This window comes from Lagenorhynchus albirostris, chromosome 1, assembly GCF_949774975.1.
Source record: "Lagenorhynchus albirostris chromosome 1, mLagAlb1.1, whole genome shotgun sequence".
Taxonomy (NCBI): domain Eukaryota; kingdom Metazoa; phylum Chordata; class Mammalia; order Artiodactyla; family Delphinidae; genus Lagenorhynchus; species Lagenorhynchus albirostris.
The window spans coordinates 103,475,060-103,499,314 of NC_083095.1; positions in this window are offsets into that span (position 1 = coordinate 103,475,060).

The window sequence follows — 24,255 nt, forward strand, 5'->3', positions numbered from 1 at the left end:
GTAGTTCCTTGTTGATGATCTATTTTATACATAGCAGTGTGTATGTGTTAATTCCAAACTGTTAATTTATCCCTCCTCCCACCTTTCCCCTTTGGTAATAATAAATTATAAGATTTTATACTTCTCAGAAATGGGGGAGCTGAAAGAGAGGTATCATTTTCAATGGAAAAGCATTTAAAACAAGATTGAAGCTTTAACCAAGATTATTAGATGTACATCCTTGGAAAGAAATCACTTCATTTCTCTAATATTGACCTGACAAATAAGACAAACCTTTTCACTGAACTTGCTTATAATAAAGTGATGGAAATATCAAATGGAAGTGTTAGAAACATCTTATTTTACCCGAGCCTTATAAACTGTTCTATGTTAACGACAGTTTGGCTCACACATCTGTTCATTGAAGTTACAATAGTCTCAATTTCTGTTACTGATCCTCCAGAGTGGACCCCAACAAGTGTCCCCCTGCCCAGTGTCATTGGGGCCAACAGATCGAGACTGAGTTTGGTTCACAAGCAAAGGAAACTTTATATTTTGATCAGAGAATGGAGAGGTGAGAGCATGCACTACCCCGTGGGCTGTGGGCTGGGCTGCTGTGTAGAGATCCTGTCAGAGTCAGTGGGAGGGAGGGGGCGGAGCTCTCGAGGGCCGGGTTGGCTGCAGCTCAGGCTCTATATCTCGGAGTCTGCACTGGGCCCCAGGAGCTGAGGTGTCGACCCAGCCATTCTGCACTAGGAAATCTGGTCTGAAGTGCCGGGTGTGGAACCTCTGCATGCGGGACCCTAGGAGCACGTGAAATTAGACAAAGCACAAAGGATCAAAAAGGTCAGACTTGACTTTATTGCCCAGATTCTATTTTTATCTCCCAGGGATTTTTAATGGGCTTTGCTGGGGACAAACCCCTCCTCTGCCTTTTGTCCCGTTCCTCATTCTTGGAGTGCTGAGGGTGCAGACCCTTCTTCTGTAACTGCTGAGTGCTGAGTTGGGAGCCCTCATACCAGGGGACGAGGGTCAGAACTTCTCCCCAGCAGCCTCCAGGTGACGTTGATTGGCCCCAGGACCCCTGCCTCCCTGCTCGTCCGCCTGAGCACCAGCATTGGAAGTGTTATAGATTCTAATGACCTTTAAGGGTCCAGGAAAGAGATGTGCAGAGACGCTGTGGGGGCCGGTTTCACCCCGCCCCACATTTGTTCGGCCACCTTAGGCTGACCGTTTCTGCCAGCCTAGATGCTCTGACCAGTAGTCTGCTCTTTCTTCAATTAGGCCCCTGAATTAACGTAAAAACAGCACCAGGTGTCAGAGCCCTGCCCGCTCCACTCCCAGACAGTCCAGGGTCAGTGGTGATCAAGGACCATGATGGCCACTGAGTCAACAGCCTTTTGAAGTAAACAGGAGTCCAGCCGGTCTTATTGGCCACCATCATCACGGTGTCTGTAGGCTTTTCTATGGTGACAGTGTGATATACGGTTCCCCCGTCAAGATTATTAGCTCCCCTCCGGGTGCAGTAAGTCCTGCAAGCAGTAGTCTACTCCTTCGGGACACACTATTGTTGATTTATGAGAGAAACTCCAGGTCAAGTGATGTTCACACGAGTCGTCATGGTGCCCTGTTGCCCCCGGTTATCTCTCTGGATGTTGGAGTTGGAGGGCCTCCTCACTCGAGGTCGGTGTGCCCACGGAGCGAACCCTGCAACTTCAGGGCATGGTTGGTGATTAGGATCACCACGTGGGGTCCTTTTCCCTTAGGAGCGAGGTGGCCTTTTGGGCTGCTGATTTCCAGGTTTTTAGATACCGCCAGTATCTTGGCCAGATGTGGCAGTGGGCCAAGCCCCTTGGTGACTGTAGTTTATCCTACTTGGATGGCATTCTTGCATTGTTCCATTTCAAGTGGTCCCAGTTTTTGCACTAATTCTGCAATGGCGATTCACCTTTCACCAGGAATGTAAAGGTCAAAGGGTTTAGCTCTATTAGGAAGTTCCAGGGCAAGGGTCTGAATTGACTGCTCTTTCCATTCTTGAAAGGCCACTTTTGGATTCTGTTCAAAAGGATCATCATCTTTTCCTTTCAGTGTTTCATATAGAGGCCCAGCTAGTAGACTGTAGTTAGGGATCCAGAAGCAGCAAACCCTGGCCTCCCCAGGAACCCCTAAGCTGTCTTCTAGTTTTAGAAAGGGGTAAGGCTGCAAATGGTTTCTTCCCTTTCCTGGGATGGGCTTCTCTGACCTTGTGTGAGAATGAAGCCCAGGCAGGTCACCGCAGTCTGTGATATTTGAGCTTTTTCTTGGACAACTTCTATCCTTTATTGGCTTGGTAGTTCAGAGGCCTCCTTAGTAGGGCTGGCGATCAGAATGTCGTCTGCATATTGAAGGAGGGTTTCCTTTTCCAGAGGTAGAACTTTTCGGTCTTTAGCTAAGCTTTCCCCAAAGATGGTGTGGGAATTTTTGAGCCCTTGGGGCAAGACGGCCCGGAAGTATTGTTTTAGTTGTATGTTGAGTCCTGCCACTCACAAGCCAAAATTTCTTGTGACTCTGGGACTAATGGAATACAAAAGAAGGCATCATTGAAGACTAATACAGAATACCATGTCCTGGTGTTTGGTAGAATGACCAGCAGGGTGTAGGAATCAGGAGCAACTGGAGGTATATCCTCGGTGGCTTCACTGACTGTCCTGACATCGTTTACCAGGTCCCCAGCAGCCCATGGGGCTCTCGTGGTCAGGCCAATCCCAGGATATGGAGCTCTCCTGGGCAGGTACCCCACCCCCAACCCAGCCCACAGGGCTCTCGTGGTCAGGCCCCTCCCAGGATACAGAGCTACCCTTGCAGGTACCGTGGCAGGGCTGGGCACACAGGAACCGTGCACATAGCCCTCATTGAAGAGCACCCCCAGCTCACCTGTCGCTCAGAGCTGACACAGAGCACCTCAGAGCAGGACTTGAACTAACAGACAGCAGCTCCGACAGGTCTGTGACCCTGGGCATCACTCTGTGTGGCCTCCCTCCACCTGGTCTTCCAGAGACTTCCACTGCACCCGGGGCACCAGGCCTCTGTCTCCAACCACCACCCACCCCTCCTCTCCCTGACTCCTGGGTTCCTCTCATTAGGAGAGGGTTTTCTTGAAGTTGTCTCCCACTCATGGGCCAGATAAAATGATTAGAAAACAAGCCAAAGCTGCAGCCCCTTGTCTATCCTGACTCTCAGGAGCCCACACCTGTTCCTTGGACCTGGCCGGTTCAGCAAGTTCCATTTTCTGCAACTGTGAGTCCCTGAGAGGTGATGATTGGCTGACCTGGGCAGCCTTACCGTGCCGGCCAGCCCTCCCCAGGTGTGCCTGGGTTGAGATCAATATAAATACCACTCCAGGCAGCAAAAGCCCCTGCAGCTGTGCCTGACGCCATTTTCTCTGCCCTGTCAGCAGTCTCGGGGCTGGGCTGGTGGGAGGGAGTGAGAGGCCACGGCTTTGTGGGTGGCCCAGTGTGAGTGGGGCTCTGCTGGACTTTCTGCAGCAGTTGCCAGGCTGCCACCTGCTAAAGAAGAGGATGTGTCACCCATGCCTGCTGCTGGAATTTCTCCCTGGGCAGAGGTGAGGAAGGAAAAAAGCAGTGGGGGCAGGGACAGGACGGGTATCTCAGGCAGGGAAATGGAAATCTTCCAGAAGAGCACCCAGGGCCAGGACCATCCTGGCTGGCCTGCAGGCACCAAGTCAGCTGGCATGCTGTCACTCGTGTGGCTCCATGGCCCTTCCTCTAGGCTTTCAAGTCCTTGTATATATTCAGGTGTTTTACTTGGGAAGGGTGGGAACAGTTCAGCAGCAACTGGCCTGGGGCTCAGCTCACGTTTACTCACAGATGCCACGGCACGGTGCCCCAGCTTTGCAATGAGGACGCTTGTTGTGTGGGGGCTGCTGGCTGAATGGGAGACGATTCCCCACCACTGACCAACTTCAGAATTGTTTACAACTGGAGCAAGTGCCCTGCTACGGTTTTCCTCTGAGTAACTGGTGGGTTCTGTTTTTTTTTTCTCTTTTTCATTTTTGGTTCAAGGTAGATTTTATTCCTCTTTTTCGTATTTACAGATATAAGCATGGAAATAATTTATTCATATAAATACATGTATGTGAAGGGAATAATTGTTTTTTTTGTTTTATTTTTTAAATTTTATTTCTTTTTAATTTTGAATTTTATTTTATATTTTTATACAGCAGGTTCTTATTGGTTATCTATTTTATACATATAAATGTTTACATGCCAATCCCAATCTCTCAACTCCTCCCACCACCACCCCTCCAAGAGCTTTCCCCCCTTGTTGTCCATACGTTTGTTGTCTACATCTGTTGCTCTATTTATGCCTTGCAAAACGGTTAATCTGTACAGTTTTTCAAGGTTCCACATAGATGCATGAATATACAAGATTTGTTTTTCTCTTTCTGACTTACTTCACTCTGTATGACAGTCTCTAGATCCATCGACGTCTCTACAAATGACCCAATTTCATTCCTTTCATGGCTTAGTAATATTCCATTTTATATATGTACCACATCTTTATGCATTCGTCTGTCTGTGGGCATTTAGGTTGCTTCCATTACCTCGATATTGTAAATAGTGATGCAATGAACATTGCGGTGAATGTCTCTTTTTGATTTATGGTTTTGTCTGGGTATATGTCCAGTACTGGGATTGCTGTATCATATGGTAATTCTATTATTAGTTTCTTAAGAAACTCCATATTGTTCTCCATAGTGACTGTATCAATTTATATTCCCAACAATAGTGGAAGAGGCTTCCTTTTCTCCACACCCTTTCCAGCATTTGTTGTTTGTAGATTTTCAGATGATGCCCATTCTAACAGGTGTGAGGTGATACCTCATTGTTGAGTCCATTTCGTTGAGCAAGGGGTAGGTCTTGTCTATTACATATTTGGCCTATGGAATGCTATCTGTGCTAATTTCAAACTCTGGTTTTATGCAGCACCCCAACTCACCTTTCCCCTTAAGCAAGCATAAGTTGGTTTTCTAAACTTGAGACCCTGTTCTGTTTTGTAATTCAGTTCATGTGTAGCCAAGTTTACATTCCGTGTATTAGTGATACCTTATGATGTTTCTTTTTCTGTGTGACTTATTTCACTTAGAATCATCGTATCTGAATCCACTCATTATGCTGGTACAGGCCTGGTGGCACAGATTTCATTGCTGAGTGGTATTCTGTTGTACGTAAGTACCGCAACTTCTTTATCAATTATTTGTTCTCTGGGATATTTAACTTGTACCGTAGAAGAGGTTCCTGTAAACAGAGCCATCCCAAATTTTGGGGTGGCTGTGTCTTTTTGATTTTAATTTCCCTAAGCTATAGGACCATAAGTGGAAATGCCCTAGACTCTGTTGCTTTGTTTTTGAGATGTATCAGGAAACACCATACACTTCTCCAGAGTGGCTGTTGGCAATTTACATCCCGCCCATCAGCATAACAAGGCTCCTTTTTCCCCATGGCCTATCTTGCCTTTCTGGATTTTACACTTTTTTCAGATGGCCCTTTAGACCGGGGGGAAGTGACACTTCATAGTAGTTCGGATTTCCATTGCAAGCTTGCTTGGTTTGCCAAAAAGGGTGTATGTGTTTTTTCCTGAATATATTCAGGAACAAACTCATACGCCCTTTTTTGCCAAGTGCATCATTGTCGATGTTCTGCCTCTTTTCCTATGCTTTAAATGCAAATCCAGTCTACCTCCTGAAATCGGTTTCCTGCAATTCTGCCCCGCTTTCAAGTCCTCTTCGCAGCCTTACTTCAATATATTTTTGGACGTTATCTGTCATTTATAACTCTGCAGGTTTGTGAATTACAGGGCCCCTGAGCTCCTTTCTTCAACTCAATTTCTTGTGAGCTGGCTGCAAACCTGCAAGGCTGCTTCAGGTCCTAATCTGCTTCTGGCATGGCACGCTGAGCCTTTGGTTAATTCCTCTTCCTGGTGGGAAATGAGTGTTAAATATGCCCGTCCAGACACCTACCTCACTCTCAACCCCTTGGTGATGTGGGTCCTCTGGTTTGTGGCCACCTTTGTTGGGTTCCTCACCTTTCGATGATGTGGCCCCACTAGTGTGAGGACACTCCTGCCTGGTTCTCATCCACGTGGTTATGTGAACCCCCTGGTGAGAGTCTGTTCCTGGCTGTGTTCCTCACCCTTCTGTGAGGGAGACCCTCTGCTGATAGGTCACTCCTGCATGGCTGGCACACATTGCCTTGGTGAAGTCAGCCGTGTGGTGGCAGTTGGAGCATGCTGGGAATCTCCTTCCACCGGTGATGAGGGCCCTCTTGGGTCAGGCCCTAACTGCTGGGCTCACCAACTTTTCTTAGTGAGCCCAATGATGCTTGGGCACTCCTCTTAGGATCCCATCTCCATGGGGATGTGGGCCTTCTGCTCTGAGGTTCCAACGGCTGGGTTGTTCACATTTTCATGATGTGGGCTCTCTGGTGATAGTTCACAGAGGCCTGGATCCCATAGCCTCTGTGCTCTTGGCCGCTTGCTGGGAGGTTCCAACTGCTGGATTCCTCACTTTTTTAATTTTTTGGGCTCTCTATTGTGAGGATCCTCCTGCCTGCCTCACTCCCAGCCCCTTCGTGATGTGTGTCCTCTGGTTTGAGGCCACATGTGCTGGGTTCCTCACCTTTCGATGATGTGGGACCAATGGTCTTAGGAGAATCCTGCCTGGTTCACATCCCCTTGGTGATGTGGGCCCTCTGTTGAGAGTCTGATCCTGGCTGGGTTCCTCACCCATCTGTGAGGTGGGCCCTCTGCTGTGAGGTCACTCCTGCCTGTCTGGCACACGTCGCCTTGTGGACATGAGCCCTCTGGTGGCACTTGGAGCCTGCTGGGAGCCTCCTCCCCTCGATGATGAGGGCCCTCTGGCATCAGGCCCTAACTGCTGGGCTCCCCACATTATCTGATGTGTGCCAAGTGAGTGAGGACACTCATGCCATGTTCCCATCCCCATGGGGATATGGGCCTTCTGCTCTGAGGTCAAAACGGCTGGCTTGCTCACAGTACCATGATGTGGGCTCTCTGCTGTTAGTTCACTCCTGCCTGCATCCCATAACTTCTGTGCTCTCGGTCGCCTGCTGGGAGGTTCCAACTGCTGGATTCCTCACCTTTCTTATTCTTTGGGCCCTCTGTTTTTAGGCTACTCCTGCCTGCCTCACTCCCATTCCCTTTGTGATACGTGTCCTCAGATTTGAGGCCACATGTGCTGGGTTCCGAACCTTTCGATGATGTGGCCCCACTGGAGGGAAGACAGTCCTGACTGGTTCCCATCCCCTTGCTGATGTGGGCCCTCAGGTGAGAGTCTGATCCTGGCTGGGTTCCTCAACGTTCTGTGAGGTAGGCCCTCTGCTGTGAGGTCACTCCTGCCTGGCTGGCACACGTCACCTTGGAGACGTGAGCCCTCTGGTGGCAGTTGGAGCATGCAGGGTGCCTCCTCCTCTCGGTGATGACGGCCCTCTGGCGTCAGGCCCTAAATGGTGGGCTCCCCACATTTTCTGATGTGCGCCCAGTGGTGCGAGGACTCTCCAGCCAGGTTCCCATTCCCATGGGGATGTGGGCCTTCTGCGCTGAGGTCCCAATGCCTGGGTTGCTCACAGTTTTATGATGTGGGCCCTCTGATGTGAGTTCACTGCGGCCTGGATCCCATAGCCTCGGTGTTCTGAGCCGCCTGCTGGAAGGTCTAAATGCTGGAATCCTCACGTTTTTTATATTATGTGCCCTGTGTTGTGAGGCTACTCCTGCCTGCCTCACTCCAAGGCCCTTGGTGATGTGGGTCCTCTGGTTTGAGGACACATGTGCTGGGTTCCTCACCTTAAGATGATGAGGCCCCACTGGTGTGAGGATAATCCTGACTGGTTCCCATCCCCTTTGTGATGTGGGTCCTCTGGTGAGAGTCTGATCCTGGCTGGGTTCCTCACCCATCTGTGAGGTGGGCCCTCTACTATCAGGTAACTCTTGCCTGGCTTGCTCACCTCGCCTTGTTGACATGAGCCCTCTGGTGGCACTTGGACCCTGCTGGGAGCCTCCTCACCTCTGTGATGAGGGCCCTCTGACGTCAGGCCCTAACTGCTGGGCTCCCCAACTTTTCTTAGTGAGCCCAGTGATGCTCAGGCACTCCTCTTAGGTTCCCATCTCCATGGGGATGTGGGCCTTCTGCTCTGAGGTTCCAACGGCTGGGTTGATCACAATTTCATGATGTGGGCTCTCTGGTGTTAGTTGACTGTGGCCTGGATCCCATAGCCTCTGTGCTCTTGGCCGCCTGCTGGGAGGTTCCAACTGCTGGATTCCTCACTTTTTTAATTTTTTAGGCCCTCTGTTGTGAGGATCCTCCTGCCTGCCTCACTCCCAGCCCCTTCGTGATGTGTGTCGTCTGGTTTGAGGCCACATGTGCTGGGTTCCTCACCTTTCGATGATGTGGGACCAATGGTCTTAGGAGACTCCTGCCTGGTTCCCATCCCCTTGGTGATGTGGGCCCTCTGTTGAGAGTCTGATCCTGGCTGGGTTCCTCACCCTTCTGTGAGGTTAGCCATCTGCTTTGAGGTCACTCCTGCCTGGCTTGCTCACCTCGCCTTGTGGACATGAGCCCTCTGGTGGCACTTGGAGCCTGCTGGGAGCCTCCTCTCCTCGATGATGAGGGCCCTCTGGCGTCAGGCCCTAACTGCTGGGCTCCCCACATTTTGTGATGTGCGCCCAGTGGTTCGAGGACACTCCATCCAGGTTCACATCCCCATTGGGATGTGGGCCTTCTGCTCTGAGGTCCCAACGGCTGGGTTGTTCACAGTTTCATGATGTGGGCTCTCTGCTCTTAGTTCACTCTGGCCTGGATGCCATAGCCTCTGTGCTCTGGGCTGCCTGCTGGGAGGTTCCAACTGCTCGATTCCTCAACTTTTGTATTCTATGGGTCCTGTGTTGTGATGTTCCTCCTGCCTGCCTCACTCGCAACCCCTTCGTGATGTGGGTCCTCTGGTTTGAGGTCACATGTGCTGGGTTCCGCAACTTTCAATGATGTGGCCCCACTGGTGTGAGGACACTCCTGCCTGGTTCCCATCCCCTTGGTGATGTGGGCCTTCTGGTGACAGTCTTATCCTGGCTGGGTTCCTTACTCTTCTGTGAGGTAGGCCCTCTGCTGTGAGGTCAATCCTGCCTGACTTGCACACATCACCTTGGTGACGTGGGCCCTCTGTTGGCACATGGAACCTGCTGGGAGCATCCTGCCCTCGGTGATGATGGCCCTCTAGCATCAGGCCCTAACTGCTGGGCTCCCCACGTTTTCTGATGTGAGCCCAGTGATGCCAGGACACTCCTGTCAGGTTCCCATCCCCATGGGGATGTGGGCTTTCTGCTCTGAGGTCCCAACGCCTGGGTTGCTCACAGTTTCATGATGTGGGCTCTCTGGTGTTAGTTCACTCCTGCCTGCATCCCATAGCTTCTGTGCTCTCGGCCGCCTGCTGGGAGGTTCCAAATGCTGGATTCCTCACCTTTTTTATTCTTTGGGCCCTCTGTTTTTAGGCTACTCCTACCTGCCTCACTCCCATCCCCTTTGTGATGTATGTCCTCTGATCTGAGGCCGCATGTGCTGGGTTCCTCACCTTTCGATGATGTGGCCCCACTGGTGGGAGGACAGTCCTGACTGGTTCCCATCCCCTTGGTGTTGTGGGCCCTCTGGCGAGAATCTCATCCTGCCTCGGTTCCTCACCCTTCTGTGAGATAGGCCCTCTGCGGTGAGGTCACTACTGCCTGGCTGGCGCATGCCACCTTGTAGACGTGGGCCCTCTGTTGGCAGTTGGAACCTGCTGGGAGTCTCCTCCCCTCAGTTATGAGGGCCCCCTGGCGTCAGGCCCTAACTGTTGGGCTCCTAACACTTTCTGATATGTGCTAAGTGGTGCAAGGCCACTCCTGCCAGGTTCCCATCCCAATGGGGATGTGGGCCTTCTGTTCTGAGGTCCCAATGGCTGGGCTGCTCACAGGTTCATGATGTGGGCCCTCTGCTGTGAGTTCACTGCGGCCTGGATCCCATAGCCTCGGTGCTCTGGGCCACTTGCTGGGAGGTTCCAACTGCTGGATTCCTCAACTTTTATATTCTATGGACCCTGTGTTGTGAGGCCGGTCCTGCCAGCCTAATTCTGAACCCCTTGACGATGTGGTTCCTCTGGTTTGAGGCTACATGTGCTGGGATCCTCACCTTTCGATGATGTTGTCCCACTGGTGTGGGGACACTCCTGCCTGGTTCCCATCCCCTTGTTGATGTGGGCCCTCTGGTGCGAGTCTGATCCTGACTGGGTTCGTCACACTTCTCTGAGGTGGGCCCTCTGCTGTGAGGTCATTCGTGCCTGGTTGGCACACATCGCCTTGGCGACGTCAGCCCTCTGGTGGCAGTTGGAGCCTGCTGGGAGCCTCCTTCCCTTGGTGATGAGGGTCCTCTGGCGTCAGGCCCTAACTGCTGGTCTCCCAAAATTTTCTGATACGTTCTCAGTGGTGCGAGGACACTCCTACCAGATTTCCATCCCCATGGGGATGTGGGCCTCCTGCTCTGAGGTCCCAATGGCTGGGTTGCTCAGTTTCATGACATGGGCCCTCTTCTGTGAGTTCACTGTGGTCTGGATCCCATAGCCTCGGTGCACTGGGCAGCCTGCTGGGAGGTTCCAACTGCTGGATTCCTCACTTTTTTATTCTAAGGGCCCAGTGTTGTGAGGCTACTCCTGCCTGCCTCACTCCGAGGCCTTTGGTGATGTGGGTCCTCTGGTTTGAGGACACATGTGCTGAGTACCTCACCTTTCGATGATGTGGCCCCACTGGTGTGAAGACACTCCTGCCTGGTTCCCATCCCCTTGGTGATGTGGGCCCTCTGGTGAGAGTCTGAAGTTGGCTGGGTTTCTCACCCTTCTGTGAGGTGGGACCTCTGCTGTGAGGTAACTCCTGCCTGGCTTGCTCACGTAGCCTTGGCAACGTGAGCCCTCAGGTGGCAGTTGGAGCCTGCCGTTAATCTCCTGCCCTCAGTTATGAGAGATCTGGATAAAACATATATGCCATTTTTTGCCAAGTGCATTATTTTCCAAGTTCTGTCTCTTTTCCTATGTTTTAAGAGCGACTCCCGTGTACCTTTTGAAATCGGTTTCCTGCAATTCTGCCCCACATTCAAGTCCTCTTGCCAGCCTTATTTCAATATATTTTTGGACCATAGCTGTCATTTATAACTCTGCAGGTTTGTGAATGACAGTGCCCCTGAGCTCCTTTCTTCAACTCTCTTTCTTGTGAGCTGGCCGCAACACCGCAGGATACCTTCAGGCCCTAGCGTGGTTCCGGCATGGCATGTTGAGCCTTTGGTTAATTCCTCTTCCTGGTGGGAAATGAGAGTTAAATTTGCCCGTCCAGACACTTCCAGCTAGTCTCTCATTGGTTCTCCCTATTCCTGTTCATTTCCCGCAGAAATTGCAAACTGGGCCAAACAGGAGGTTAAAGGCACTGACTCTCCAAGTGGGGAGAGTGTTAGTAAAGCATCTGGAATGTTGCACCCGAGTACCAGGGACGAAAATTGAGACACATTTGAACACGTTTCCCGATCACATGGTGGATCATACTCTGCATGTCTCATGCATGTTTTAGCTGAAGGAAGAATCCCTTAAACCTGGAGAGTTGAGACCCATGGAATGGGTACCATACAATATGACTTCAAAGGGTCTGCATTTGCTCACCGAACCTCACCAATCCTATCACTGCTGTGTTTATGCCGCTGTACACAAGATTCGTTCTCTTTCAGACACATATAAATCCATAGGTTTTAAGATTCTTACTAGTCAGGTATATTCTTAGGCGTTTAATATGGGGTGTTGAGTCCACTTCGTTGAGCAAGGAGTAGCTCTTGTCTATTACATATTTTGCTTATGGTATGGTATCTGTGCTAATTTCAATCTCTGGTTTTATGCAGCACCCCAACTCACCTTTCCCCTTAAGCAAGCATAAGTTGGTTTTCTACATTTGAGACCCTGTTCTGTTTTGTAATTCAGTTCCTGTGTAGCCAAGTTTGCATTCCGTGTAGTAGTGATATCTTATGACGTTTCTTTTTCTGTGTGACTTATTTCACTTAGAATCATCGTACCTGAATCCACTCATTATGCTGCTATGGGCCTGATGACATAGATTTCATTGCTGAGTGATATTGCATTGTACGTAAGTACCACAACTTCTTTATCCATTTTTCACTTTCTGCGATATTGAACTGTACTGTAAACGAGGTTCTTGTAAACAGAGCCGGCCCAAACTTTGGGGTGGCTATGTCTTTATGATTTAAATTTCCCTAAGCTATTGGACCATAAGTGGAAGTGCCCTAGGCTCTCTTGCTTTGTTTTTTGGATGTTTCAGGAAACACCATACATTTCCCCAGAGTGGCTGTTGGCAATTTACATCCCGCCCATCAGCATAACAATGCTCCCAGTTCTCCATGGCCTGTCCTGCCTTTCTGGATTTTACACTTTTTTCAGATGGCCCTTTTGATCCCGGGGGCAGTGAGACTTCATTGTAGTGCAGATTTCCTTTGCAAGCTTGCTTGCTTGGCCAAAAAGGGCGTATGGGTTTTTTCCTGAATATATTCAGGAAAGAACGCATACGCCCTTTTTGGCCAAGTGCATCATTGTGGACGTTCTGCCTCTTTTCCTATGCTTTACATGCAATTCCAGTCTACCTCCTGAAATCAGTTTCCTGCAACTCTGCCCCACATTCAAGTCCTCATGGCAGCCTTACTTCAATATATTTTTGGACGATAGCTGTCATTTATAACTCTGCAGGTCTGTGAATGAGAGTGCCCCTAAGCTGCTTTCTTCAACTGTCCTTCTTGTGAGCTGGCCGCAACACCGCAGGATTGCCTCAGGCCCTAGTTGCTTCCGGCATGGCACGCTGAGCCTTTGGTTAATTCCTCTTCCTGGTGGGAAATGAGAGTTAAATTTGCCCGTCCAGACACCTCCAGCTAGTCTCTCATTGGTTCTCCCTATTCCTGTTCATTTCCCGCAGAAATTGCAAACTGGGCCAAACAGAAGTTTAAAGGCACTGACTTTGCAAGTGGGGAGAGTGTTAGTAAAGCATCTGGAATGTTTCACCCGAGTACCAGGTACAAAAACTGAGACACATATGAACAAGTTTCCCGATCACACGGTGGATCATACTCTGGGTTCCACATGCATGTTTTAGCTGAAGGAAGAATCCCTTAAACCTGGAGAGTTGAGACCCATGGAATGGGTTTCATGCAATATGACTTCAAAGGGTCTGCATTTGCTCACCGAAACTCACCAATCGTATCACTGCTGCGTTTATGCCACTGTACACACGCTTGATTCTCTTTCGGAGACATGTAAATCTATAGGTTTTAAGATTCTTACTAGTCAGGAATATTCTTAGGCGTTTAATATGGGGTGTTGAGTCCACTTCGTTGAGCAAGGAGTAGCTCTTGTCTATTATATATTTGGCTTATGGAACGGTATCTGTGCTAATTTCAATCTCTTGTTTTATGCAGCACCCCAACTCACCTTTCCCCTTAAGCAAGCATAAGTTGGTTTTCTACATTTGAGACCCTGTTCTGTTTTGTAATTCAGTTCCAGTGTAGCCAAGTTTACATTCCGTGTATTAGTGTTATCTTATGATGTTTCTTTTTCTGTGTGACTTATTTCACTTAGAATCATCGTACCTGAATCCACTCATTATGCTGCTATGGGCCTGATGACATAGATTTCATTGCTGAGTGATATTGCATTGTACGTAAGTACCACAAAATCTTTATCCATTTTTCGCTTTCTGTGATATTGAACTTGTACCATAAACGAGGTTCTTGTAAACAGAGCCGTCCCAAACATTGGGGTGGCTGTGTGTTTTTGATTTGAATATCCCTAAGCTATAGGACCATACGAGGAAGTGCCCTAGGCTCTGTTGCTTTGTTTTTTAGATGTTTCAGGAAACACCATACACTTCTCCAGAGTGGCTGTTGGCAATTTACATCCCGCCCATCAGCATAACAAGGCTCCCAGTTCTCCATGGCCTGTCCTGCCTTTCTGGATTTTACACATTTTTCAGATGGCCCTTTTGCCCGGGGGGCAGTGAGACTTCATTGTAGTGCAGATTTCCTTTGCAAGTTTGCTTGGTTTGCCAAAAAGTGCGTATACGTTTTTTCCTGAATATATTCAGGAAAAAACGCATACGCCCTTTTTGGCCAAGTGCATCATTGTGGACGTTCTGCCTCTTTTCCTATGCTTTTCATGCAATTCCAGTCTACCTCCTGAAATCGGTGTCCTGCAATTCTGCCCCGCTTTCAAGTGCTCTTGGCAGCCTTACTTCAATATATTTTTGGACGATAGCTGTCATTTATAACTCTGCAGGTTTGTGAATGACAGTGCCCCTGAGCTCCTTTCTTCAACTCTCTTTATTGTGAGCTGGCCGAAACACCGCAGGATTGCTTCAGGCCCTAGTGTGGTTCCGGCACGGCAACCTGAGCCTTTGGTTAATTCCTCTTCCTGGTGGGAAATGAGAGTTAAATTTGCCCGTCAAGACACCTCCAGCTAGTCTCTCATTGGTTCTCCGTATTCCTGTTCATTTCTCGCAGAAATTGCAAACTGGGCCAAAGACGACGTTAAAGGCACTGACTCTCCAAGTTGGGAGAGTGTTAGTAAAGCGTCTGGAATGTTGCACCCGAGTACCAGGGGACGAAAACTGAGACGCATTTGAACACGTTTCCCGATCACACGGTGGATCATACTCTGGGTTCCACATGCATGTTTTAGCTGAAGGAAGAATCCCTTAAACCTGGAGAGTTGAGACCCATGGAATGGGTACCATGCTATATGATTTCAAAGGGTCTGCATTTGCTCACCGAACCTCACCAATCCTATCACTGCTTCATTTATGCTGCTGTACACATGCTTGATTCTCTTTCAGAGACATGTAAATCCATAGGTTTTAAGATTCTTACTAGTCAGGTATATTCTTAGGCGTTTAATATGGGGTGTTGAGTCCACTTCGTTGAGCAAGGAGTAGCTCTTGTCTATTACATATTTGGCTTATGGAACGGTATCTGTGCTAATTTTAATCTCTGGTTTTATGCAGCACCCCAACTCACCTTTCCCTTAAGCAAGCATAAGTTGGTTTTCTACATTTGAGACCCTGTTCTGTTTTGTAATTGAGTTCCTGAGTAGCCAAGTTTACATTCCTTGTATTAGTCATACCTTATGATATTTCTTTTTCTGTGTGACATATTTCACTTAGAATCATCGTACCTGAATCCACTCATTATGCTGCTACGGGCCTGATGACATAGATTTCATTGCTGAGTGATATTGTATTGTACGTAAGTACCACAAATTCTTTATTCATTTTTCGCTTTCTGTGATAATGAACTTGTACCATAAACGAGGTTCTTGTAAACAGAGCCGTCCCAAATTTTGGGTGGCTGTGTCTTTTTGATTTGAATTTCCCTAAGCTATAGGAGCATAAGTGTAAGTGCCCTAGGCTCTGTAGCTTTGTTTTTTAAATGTTTCAGGAAACACCATACACTTCTCCAGAGTGGCTGTTGGCAATTTACATCCCGCCCATCAGCATAACAAGGCTCCCAGTTCTCCATGGCCTGTCCTGCCTTTCTGGATTGTACACATTTTTCAGATGGCCCTTTTGCCCGGGGGGCAGTGAGACTTCATTGTAGAGCAGATTTCCTTTGCAAGCTTGCTTGGTTGGCCAAAAAGGGCGTATGCGTTTTTACCTGAATATATTCAGGAAAAAACGCATACGCCCTTTTTGGCCAAGTGCATCATTGTGGACGTTCTGCCTCTTTTCCTATGCTTTTCATGCAATTCCAGTCTACTTCCTGAAATCGGTTTCCTGCAATTCTGCCCCGCTTTCAAGTGCTCTTGGCAGCCTTACTTCAATATATTTTTGGACGATAGCTGTCATTTATAACTCTGCAGGTTTGTGAATTACAGTGCCCCAGAGCTCCTTTGTTCAACTCGCTTTCTTGTGAGCTGGCCGCAACACCGCAAGATTGATTCAGGCCCTAGTGTGTTTCCGGCATGGCCAGCTGAGCCTTTGGTTAACTCCTCTTCCTGGTGGGAAATGAGAGTTAAATTGGCCCGTCCAGACACCTCCAGCTAGTCTCTCATTGGTTCTCCCTATTCCTGTTCAGTTCCCGCAGAAATTGCAAACTGGGCCAAACAGGAGGTTAAAGGCACTGACTCTCCAAGTGGGGAGAGTGTTAGTAAAGCGTCTGGAATGTTGCACCCGAGTACCAGGGGATGAAAACTGAGACACATTTGAACACGTTTCCCGATCACACGGTGGATCATACTCTGGGTTCCATATGCATGTTTTAGCTGAAGGAAGAATCCCTTAAACCTGGAGAGTTGAGACCCATGGAATGGGTACCATGCAATATGACTTCAAAGGGTCTGCATTTGCTCACCGAACCTCACCAATCCTATCACTGCTGCGTTTATGCTGCTGTACACACGCTTGATTCTCTTTTGGAGACATGTAAATCCATAGGTTTTAAGATTCTTACTAGTCAGGTATATTCTTAGGTGTTTAATATGGTGTGTTGAGTCCACTTCGTTGAAGAAGGAGTAGCTCTTGTCTATTATATATTTGGCTTATGGAACGGTATCTGTGCTAACTTCAATCTCTGGTTTTATGCAGCACCCCAACTCACCTTTCCCCTTAAGCAAGCATAAGTTGGTTTTCTACATTTGAGACCCTGTTCTGTTTTGTAATTCAGTTCCTGGGTATCCAAGTTTACATTCCGTGTATTAGTGATAACTTATGATATTTCTTTTTCTGTGTGACTTATTTCACTTAGAATCATCGTATCTGAATCCACTCATTATGGTGCTACGGGCCTGATGACATAGATTTCATTGCTGAGTGATATTGCATTGTACGTAAGTACCACAAATTCTTTATTCATTTTTCGCTCTCTGTGATATTGAACTTGTACCATAAATGCATTGTACGTAAGTACCACAAATTCTTTATTCATTTTTCGCTCTCTGTGATATTGAACTTGTACCATAAACGAGGATCTTGTAAACAGAGCCGTCCCAAACTTTGGGGTGGCTGTGTCTTTTTGATTTGAATTTCCCTAAGCTATAGGAGCATAAATGGAAGTGCCCTAGGCTCTGTTGCTTTGTTTTTTAGATGTTTCAGGAAACACCATACACTTCTCCAGAGTGGCTGTTGGCAATTTACATCCCGCCCATCAGCATAACAAGGCTCCCAGTTCTCCATGGCCTGTCCTGTCTTTCTGGATTTTACACTTTTTTCGGATGGCCCTTTTGCCCGTGGGGCAGTGAGACTTCATTGTAGTGCAGATTTCCTTTGCAAGCTTGCTTGGTTGGCCAAAAAGGGCGTATGCGTTTTTTCCTGAATACATTCAGGAAAAAACGCATACGCCCTTTTTGGCCAAGTGCATCATTGTGGACGTTCTGCCTCTTTTCCTATGCTTTTCATGAAATTCCAGTCTACCTCCTGAAATCGGTTTCCTGTAATTCTGCCCCGCTTTCAAGTCCTCTTGGCAGCCTTACTTCAATATATTTTTGGACGATAGCTGTCATTTATAACTCTGCAGGTTTGTGAATGACAGTGCCCCTGAGCTCCTTTGTTCAACTCGCTTTCTTGTGAGCTGGCCGCAACACCGCAGGATTGCTTCAGGCCCTAGTGTGGTTCCGGCACGGCAAGCTGAGCCTTTGGTTAATTCCTCTTCCTGGTGGGAAATGAGAGTTAAATTTGCCCCTCCAGACACCTCCAGCTAGTCTATCATTGGTTCTCCCTATACCTGTTCATTTCCCACAGAAATTGCAAACTGTTCATTTCCCGCAGAAATTGCAAACTTGGCCAAACAGGAGGTTAAAGGCACTGACTCTCCAAGAGGGGAGAGTGTTAGTAAAGCGTCTGGAATGTTGCAACCGAGTACCAGGGGACTTAAACTGAGACATATTTGAACACGTTTCCCGATCACACGGTGGATCATACTCTGGGTTCCACATGCATGTTTTAGCTGAAGGAAGAATCCCTTAAACCTGGAGAGTTGAGACCCATGGAATGGGTACCATGCAATATGACTTCAAAGGGTCTACATTTGCTCACCGAACCTCACTATTCCTATCACTGCTGCGTTTATGCTGCTGTACACACGCTTGATTCTCTTTTGGAGACCTGTAAATCCATAGGTTTTAATCTTCTTACTAGTCAGGTATATTCTTAGGCGTTTAATATGGGGTGTTGAGTCCACTTCGTTGAGGAAGGAGTAGCTCTTGTCTATTACATATTTGGCTTATGGAACGGTATCTGTGCTAATTTCAATCTCTGGTTTTATGCAGCACCCCAACTCACCTTTCCCCTTAAGCAAGCATAAGTTGGTTTTCTACATTTGAGACCCTGTTCTGTTTTGTAATTCAGTTCCTGGGTAGCCAAGTTTACATTCCGTGTATTAGTGATACCTTATGATATTTCTTTTTCTGTGTGACTTATTTCTCTTAGAATCATCGTACCTGAGTCCACTCATTATGCTGCTACGGGCCTGATGACATAGATTTCATTGCTGAGTGATATTGCATTGTACGTAAATACCACAAATTCTTTATTCATTTTTCGCTTTCTGTGATATTGAACTTGTACCATAAACGAGGTTCTTGTAAACAGAGCCGTCCCAAACTTTGGGGTGGCTGTGTCTTTTTGATTTGAATTTCCCTAAGCTATAGGAGCATAAGTGGAAGTGCCCTAGGCTCTGTTGCTTTGTTTTTTAGATGTTTCAGGAAACACCATACACTTCTCCAGAGTGGCTGTTGGCAATTTACATCCCGCCCATCAGCATAACAAGGCTCCCAGTTCTCCATGGCCTGTCCTGCCTTTCTGGATTTTACACTTTTTTCAGATGGCCCTTTTGCCCGGGGGGCAGTGAGACTTCATTGTAGTGCAGATTTCCTTTGCAAGCTTGCTTGGTTGGCCAAAAAGGGCGTATGCGTTTTTTCCTGAATATATTCAGGAAAAAACGCATACGCCCTTTTTGGCCAAGTGCATCATTGTGGACGTTCTGCCTCTTTTCCTATGCTTTTCATGCAATTCCAGTCTACCTCCTGAAATCGGTTTCCTGCAATTCTGCCCCGCTTTCAAGTCCTCTTGGCAGCCTTACTTCAATATATTTTTGGACGATAGCTGTCATTTATAACTCTGCAGGTTTGTGAATGACAGTGCCCCTGAGCTCCTTTGTTCAACTCGCTTTCTTGTGAGCTGGCCGCAACACCGCAAGATTGCTTCAGGCCCTAGTTTGGTTCCGGCACGGAAAGCTGAGCCTTTGGTTAATTCCTCTTCCTGGTGGGAAATGAGAGTTAAATTTGCCCGTCCAGACACCTCCAGCTAGTCTCTCATTGGTTCTCCCTATTCCTGTTCATTTCCCGCAGAAATTGCAAACTGGGCCAAACAGGAGGTTAAAGGCACTGACTCTCCAAGTGGGGAGAGTGTTAGTAAAGCGTCTGGAATGTTGCACCCGAGTACCAGGGGACTTAAACTGAGAAATATTTGAACACGTTTCCCGATCACACGGTGGATCATACTCTGGGTTCCACATGCATGTTTTATCTGAAGGAAGAATCCCTTAAACCTGGAGAGTTGAGACCCATGGAATGGGTACCATGCAATATGACTTCAAAGGGTCTGCATTTGCTCACCGAACCTCACTAATCCTATCACTGCTGCGTTTATGCTGCTGTACACACGCTTGATTCTCTTTTGGAGACATGTAAATCCATAGGTTTTCAGATTCTTACTAGTCAGGTATATTCTTAGGCGTTTAATATGGGGTGTTGAGTCCACTTCGTTGAGGAAGGAGTAGCTCTTGTCTATTACATATTTGGCTTATGGAACGGTATCTGTGCTAATTTCAATCTCTGGTTTTATGCAGCACCCCAACTCACCTTTCCCCTTAAGCAAGCATAAGTTGGTTTTCTACATTTGAGACCCTGTTCTGTTTTTTAATTCAGTTCCTGGGTAGCCAAGTTTACATTCCGTGTATTAGTGATACCTTATGATATTTCTTTTTCTGTGTGACTTATTTCTCTTAGAATCATCGTACCTGAGTCCACTCATTATGCTGCTATGGGCCTGATGACATAGATTTCATTGCTGAGTGATATTGCATTGTACGTAAGTACCACAAATTCTTTATTCATTTTTCGCTTTCTGTGATATTGAACTTGTACCATAAACGAGGTTCTTGTAAACAGAGCCGTCCCAAACTTTGGGGTGGCTGTGTCTTTTTGATTTTAATTTCCCTAAGCTATAGGAGCATAAGTGGAAGTGCCCTAGGCTCTGTTGCTTTGTTTTTTAGATGTTTCAGGAAACACCATACACTTCTCCAGAGTGGCTGTTGGCAATTTACATCCCGCCCATCAGCATAACAAGGCTCCCAGTTCTCCATGGCCTGTCCTGCCTTTCTGGATTTTACACTTTTTTCAGATGGCCCTTTTGCCCGGGGGGCAGTGAGACTTCATTGTAGTGCAGATTTCCTTTGCAAGCTTGCTTGGTTGGCCAAAAAGGGCGTATGCGTTTTTTCCTGAATACATTCAGGAAAAAACGCATACGCCCTTTTTGGCCAAGTGCATCATTGTGGACGTTCTGCCTCTTTTCCTATGCTTTTCATGCAATTCCAGTCTACCTCCTGAAATCGGTGTCCTGCAATTCTGCCCCGCTTTCAAGTGCTCTTGGCAGCCTTACTTCAATATATTTTTGGATGATAGCTGTCATTTATAACTCTGCAGGTTTGTGAATGACAGTGCCCCTGAGCTCCTTTCTTCAGCTCTCTTTATTATGAGCTGGCGGCAACACCGCAGGATTGCTTCAGGCCCTAGTGTGGTTCCGGCACGGCAAGCTGAGCCTTTGGTTAATTCCTCTTCCTGGTGGGAAATGAGAGTTAAATTTGCCCGTCCAGACACCTCCAGCTAGTCTCTCATTGGTTCTCCCTATTCCTGTTCATTTCCCGCAGAAATTGCAAACTGGGCCAAACACGACGTTAAAGGCACTCTGTCTCCAAGTGGGGAGAGTGTTAGTAAAGCGTCTGGAATGTTGCACCCGAGTACCAGGGGACTTAAACTGAGACATACTTGAACACGTTTCCCGATCACACGGTGGATCATACTCTGGGTTCCACATGCATGTTTTAGCTGAAGGAAGAATCCCTTAAACCTGGAGAGTTGAGACCCATGGAATGGGTACCATGCAATATGACTTCAAAGGGTCTGCATTTGCTCACCGAACCTCACTAATCCTATCACTGCTGCGTTTATGCTGCTGTACACACGCTTGATTCTCTTTTGGAGACATGTAAATCCATAGGTATTAAGATTCTTACTAGTCAGGTATATTCTTAGGCGTTTAATATGGGGTGTTGAGTCCACTTCGTTGAGGAAGGAGTAGCTCTTGTCTATTACATATTTGGCTTATGGAACGGTATCTGTGCTAATTTCAATCTCTTGTTTTATGCAGCACCCCAACTCACCTTTCCCTTAAGCAAGCATAAGTTGGTTTTCTACATTTGAGACCCTGTTCTGTTTTGTAATTCAGTTCCTGGGTAGCCAAGTTTACATTCCGTGTATTAGTGATACCTTATGATATTTCTTTTTCTGTGTGACTTATTTCTCTTAGAATCATCGTACCTGAGTCCACTCATTATGCTGCTACGGGCCTGATGACATAGATTTCATTGCTGAGTGATATTGCATTGTACGTAAGTACCACAAATTCTTTATTCATTTTTCGCTTTCTGTGATATTGAACTTGTACCATAAACGAGGTTCTTGTAAACAGAGCCGTCCCAAACTTTGGGGTGGCTGTGTCTTTTTGATTTTAATTTCCCTAAGCTATAGGAGCATAAGTGGAAGTGCCCTAGGCTCTGTTGCTTTGTTTTTTAGATGTTTCAGGAAACACCATACACTTCTCCAGAGTGGCTGTTGGCAATTTACATCCCGCCCATCAGCATAACAAGGCTCCCAGTTCTCCATGGCCTGTCCTGCCTTTCTGGATTTTACACTTTTTTCAGATGGCCCTTTTGCCCGGGGGGCAGTGAGACTTCATTGTAGTGCAGATTTCCTTTGCAAGCTTGCTTGGTTGGCCAAAAAGGGCGTATGCGTTTTTTCCTGAATATATTCAGGGAAAAACGCATACGCCCTTTTTGGCCAAGTGCATCATTGTGGACGTTCTGCCTCTTTTCCTATGCTTTTCATGCAATTCCAGTCTACCTCCTGAAATCGGTTTCCTGCAATTCTGCCCCGCTTTCAAGTCCTCTTGGCAGCCCTACTTCAATATATTTTTGGACGATAGCTGTCATTTATAACTCTGCAGGTTTGTGAATGACAGTGCCCCTGAGCTCCTTTGTTCAACTCGCTTTCTTGTGAGCTGGCCGCAACACCGCAAGATTGCTTCAGGCCCTAGTGTGGTTCCGGCACGGCAAGCTGAGCCTTTGGTTAATTCCTCTTCCTGGTGGGAAATGAGAGTTAAATTTGCCCGTCCAGACACCTCCAGCTAGTCTCTCATTGGTTCTCCCTATTCCTGTTCATTTCCCGCAGAAATTGCAAACTGGGCCAAACAGGACGTTAAAGGCACTGACTCTCCAAGTGGGGAGAGTGTTAGTAAAGCGTCTGGAATGTTGCACCCGAGTACCAGGGGACTTAAACTGAGACATATTTGAACACGTTTCCCGATCACACGGTGGATCATACTCTGGGTTCCACATGCATGTTTTAGCTGAAGGAAGAATCCCTTAAACCTGGAGAGTTGAGACCCATGGAATGGGTACCATGCAATATGACTTCAAAGGGTCTGCATTTGCTCACCGAACCTCACTAATCCTATCACTGCTGCGTTTATGCTGCTGTACACACGCTTGATTCTCTTTTGGAGACATGTAAATCCATAGGTTTTAAGATTCTTACTAGTCAGGTATATTCTTAGGCGTTTAATATGGGGTGTTGAGTCCACTTCGTTGAGGAAGGAGTAGCTCTTGTCTAATACATATTTGGCTTATGGAACGGTATCTGTGCTAATTTCAATCTCTGGTTTTATGCAGCACCCCAACTCACCTTTCCCCTTAAGCAAGCATAAGTTGGTTTTCTACATTTGAGACCCTGTTCTGTTTTGTAATTCAGTTCCTGGGTAGCCAAGTTTACATTCCGTGTATTAGTGATACCTTATGATATTTCTTTTTCTGTGTGACTTATTTCTCTTAGAATCATCGTACCTGAGTCCACTCATTATGCTGCTACGGGCCTGATGACATAGATTTCATTGCTGAGTGATATTGCATTGTACGTAAGTACCACAAATTCTTTATTCATTTTTCGCTTTCTGTGATATTGAACTTGTACCATAAACGAGGTTCTTGTAAACAGAGCCGTCCCAAACTTTGGGGTGGCTGTGTCTTTTTGATTTTAATTTCCCTAAGCTATAGGAGCATAAGTGGAAGTGCCCTAGGCTCTGTTGCTTTGTTTTTTAGATGTTTCAGGAAACACCATACACTTCTCCAGAGTGGCTGTTGGCAATTTACATCCCGCCCATCAGCATAACAAGGCTCCCAGTTCTCCATGGCCTGTCCTGCCTTTCTGGATTTTACACTTTTTTCAGATGGCCCTTTTGCCCGGGGGGCAGTGAGACTTCATTGTAGTGCAGATTTCCTTTGCAAGCTTGCTTGGTTGGCCAAAAAGGGCGTATGCGTTTTTTCCTGAATATATTCAGGGAAAAACGCATACGCGCTTTTTGGCCAAGTGCATCATTGTGGACGTTCTGCCTCTTTTCCTATGCTTTTCATGCAATTCCAGTCTACCTCCTGAAATCGGTTTCCTGCAATTCTGCCCCGCTTTCAAGTCCTCTTGGCAGCCCTACTTCAATATATTTTTGGACGATAGCTGTCATTTATAACTCTGCAGGTTTGTGAATGACAGTGCCCCTGAGCTCCTTTGTTCTACTCGCTTTCTTGTGAGCTGGCCGCAACACCGCAAGATTGCTTCAGGCCCTAGTGTGGTTCCGGCACGGCAAGCTGAGCCTTTGGTTAATTCCTCTTCCTGGTGGGAAATGAGAGTTAAATTTGCCCGTCCAGACACCTCCAGCTAGTCTCTCATTGGTTCTCCCTATTCCTGTTCATTTCCCGCAGAAATTGCAAACTGGGCCAAACAGGACGTTAAAGGCACTGACTCTCCAAGTGGGGAGAGTGTTAGTAAA